Source organism: Limulus polyphemus, unplaced genomic scaffold (assembly GCF_000517525.1).
Source record: "Limulus polyphemus unplaced genomic scaffold, Limulus_polyphemus-2.1.2 Scaffold723, whole genome shotgun sequence".
Taxonomy (NCBI): domain Eukaryota; kingdom Metazoa; phylum Arthropoda; class Merostomata; order Xiphosura; family Limulidae; genus Limulus; species Limulus polyphemus.
This window is the reverse complement of record NW_013666333.1, coordinates 6,687-10,459: the sequence shown is the minus strand read 5'-3', so window position 1 is coordinate 10,459 and position 3,773 is coordinate 6,687.

The window sequence follows — 3,773 nt, the reverse complement described above, 5'->3', positions numbered from 1 at the left end:
GTCTCTATGATTATAATCGCCCCTTTACACTGGTGGAACTCAAACTTGCTCTTCATTGGTCTGGTAGTACATCAGTCGGACCTGATGATGTTCATTATCAGATCTTGCACCATCTCTCTCATGCCTCTCTTGCTATTCTTCTGGTTATTTTTAACCGGATCTGGCAGGAGCATGTTTTTCCTGATGCTTGGTGTCCTCCCTTTCTCTAAACATGGGAAAGATCCCAAGATTCCTTCTAGTTATCATCCCACCACTTTGACTAGTTGTCTTTGTAAGGTCCTAGAGAGGATGGTTAATGCTCGCCTTGTTTGGTTCCTGGAATCGAACACACTCCTCTCACCCACTCAGTGTGGGTTCCATCAACAGTGCTTCACCATGGACCATCTGATTCGACTTGAAACATCCAATCAGGGAAGCCTTTCTCAAGAGAACACCTTGTTTCTGTGTTCTTCGATCTCGAGAAGGCTTATGACACTACATGGAGGTATGGAATTTTGCAGGACCTCCACTCCTATGGGTTGTGTGGCCATTTACCCATTTTTATTCAAAACTTTTTACTGAACAGGTGATTCCAAGTCCATTTGGGTTCAACTCTTTCCCGTTCCTTTCCACAGGAACTTGGAGTCCCTTAGGGCTGTGTCTTGAGTGTCACAACGTCATAACAAGCTTTTCCAGATCAAACCATCTGTTGGTCTTTGGCCGTCTTGCTTCCGTAAGGATCGGAAGGAGGAAGTTGTCCTGGCAAGGCTACCAATTGGTCACAGTTTTAACCCATTGTTTTCTATTATCCGGTATTGACCCACCAATGTGTAGCCATTGTGACACTCAAGTCACAATAGCCCACATTTTACTGTCATGCCGTCGTTATGACTGTGAGCGGCGGCACCATTTTAGACACACATTTTCTTAGAGTTTACCCCTGATGTTGGACAGTGTCATTGGTAATGGTGACACTGTCCGACTAGATTGTATTTTTAATTTTTACGCACTATAGGTCTTTTTAATTGTATATAAATCTCTTATCAACATATTTTGGTTATAACTCGCTGTATTTTTACATTTTATTCTAATTTACTTTCACTGTTTTTACTGGTTGTTTGGCGCAGATAGCCTCGTTGCTTTGTGCTATAAAGCACCAAACAAACAACCAACCTAGAATTACAATTGGTGGTGTCAAGATAGGGATTTGTAGTTGAGTAAAGAATGTCTTTAGTATCTACAGCCTTGTTTCCTTACTTTTTTATTATCCCTATTTACAGGTTTTAAATTCCCAATATTTTATTTATCTTGTTTGCTGGCTTTACTTATGCTCAACTATGGGCAAAGGATTACTTGATATGGTAGCTAACTTTATACATTGTAATGATAATAAACATAGCTAGTAGCTACCAGATACGGTTTATGATGATTTACTGTGGCTATTGACTATATGATTGCATGAGTTCGAGATGTAAAATTTTAAGCTCCTGCTGGAGATCGTCATGCATATTTTTTGGAACACAGTGAGCATTTATAGTTTTTGTGTAACTAAATTCTATCTATATAATGCATAGCAATGGGCAAATATATGCCTAGACTAAGATACAACCCGCACTAAGCGCATATAAAATTTTACCAGTATAAAAGCAGCATTTTCAAATGAACCATATACGTCTAAAACTCTAAAATATCGCTTTAAATAAACATTTGTGCCTTTTAAAGTAATGTGTGTAATAAAATTTATTATGGGCATTGATTTTTTTTTTTACTCCTTCAGTTCATACATAAAATAGGGGTCGGCTCCCTAAAGACACCGATTGTATAGTGTACAAAGCATTGAGTATCTACATGTTACAGTCATCTAATGTTCATCCATAATTGGCTGGCAATTCCTGTTTCACTCTGTACTTACGTTTTTTTTAAAGGAACACCAGATGTTTGTAAAAAAGCTAACTTCAAGGGGTAAGGATAACATCGTTTACATAGAAATTGTGATCTTTTTTAAGCTATGTAAAATATATAAGAAACAAATCGACTTTTCAATGCCCGTAAGACCTTCGTAGTGCCTTATTTAGTATTCTACAAAGGATTGGGTGCAATATACCAAGCTGTTTTGAGCGTATTTTATTTTCGGTGTAAGTCTAACATGGGTGCTTTTTTTTGCGTGTGAGATTTTTTATATGTGTTCAGTCGTAGCAGTCAATAGTAAAGGTTTTAAAGTGTTGTTTGAACTGAATCTTTACTGTTTATATGGTGCTTTTTCCCGAACGTCTTATTAGGATTTCGTGCAATTCCTTGCGATCCCTTTTATGAACCATTATCGTGGTTCATGATATCTGATAATTAGCGAATGTTCTCCTGAATCTGCATGTCCTCACTTTAATGCTTATTTTCATATGAGAATAACCCAAGTCACTAACTTTAAGTCTTCTAATAGTGTAGTCACTATAAATTGCTACATAAAAGTTGCAAAAGTGCTGTGTTAGCATGCTAAAGATAAAAACATTTCAAATTTCATAAAATACATGAATTTGAGGTATGGCGCACCTCAAATTTAAGATATTATTTTTGCAATGCACTGTAATATCAAAAAACCACCCCATCAAACTCTACCCTAATCTTTAACATGTCGACTTGTTTCCAAACATTCATTTATGAAATCTTGTTTACCTAGCAAATGATATTACCGTATAGATGCTGACAAACGTATAAATTTACAAATAATTTACAAACAAAAACATTTGAAACCATAACCCAATAATCCAAGTGAGTACCAAGAACTATGACCTAGACCCAGTACAACATCAACCTGGTATCGCCAGAATAGGGGGTTATATTTTATCTTTCTTATTTTTCATCTCTTCAAAAGATTTGTAATCTAATAAATGTGTGCCATGCTTAAACATTCATATAATAAACGTTTATGAAGCATGATAAATAGGTTAGAGTTTTCTAATAAAGGTAAATTTCTTAATGAGAACCAAAGCTATGGTATTTAAGTCTTGCTGAAAAATAAATCACTAATTAATTAGTCCTAGTTATTAAATTAATTTACAGAATCAAACAAACGTTTATTGTATTGTTTTGGTAGTATTCTTCTTCTGTTTTACACAACTGGTTCATTGCTAATACACTAAATCGTATATATATGTTAAATATTTATTTTCTTCTTCATAAGAGGTGAAATTGAAAAGAGAATATGTGACATAAAACGGACTCAAAACCCCATAGATAATATAGTAAATCGTATTGTTTAACCATTACATTGTTTATTGATGTAACTCGAGAGGAAACCAATATCAGTACTGGTTACTGTGTAAGCCAAATACTGTTGAGAATAAAGGCGCCATGGAAAAAAATGTTTTCCCTTAGTTAAACTTTTTTTACAATACAAAATAAATTCAACAAAATTGCACAGCTACTTACTGGAACTTCTAAAAGTTCTGTCGTTGGCATACTTTTTATGTTCACGAGGACAATATCATACATTTTTGCTATCTTTGATCAATAGCTGTGGTTAAAATGACCAAACCTCAAGATTTAAAGTGAACTTTGTTACTTCAAATCAAAACAAAGCCTTCTAGAAGAGTTATTGCCTTTTTATCAAAATATAAGATGGTCCTAAATATAAGAGCAATAAAGTGTCTCAGGTCGAAAGTAAAAACGGGAAGGTAGTTCAAATTCCAAAAACAAATATGGGGAAATGTCGAAATCGTAGCTGTGACATCAACATTTCTCATATACCTTTTTCCCTTTTGCTAACTGTACATGTTATTAGTTTTATTTTAAGTTTT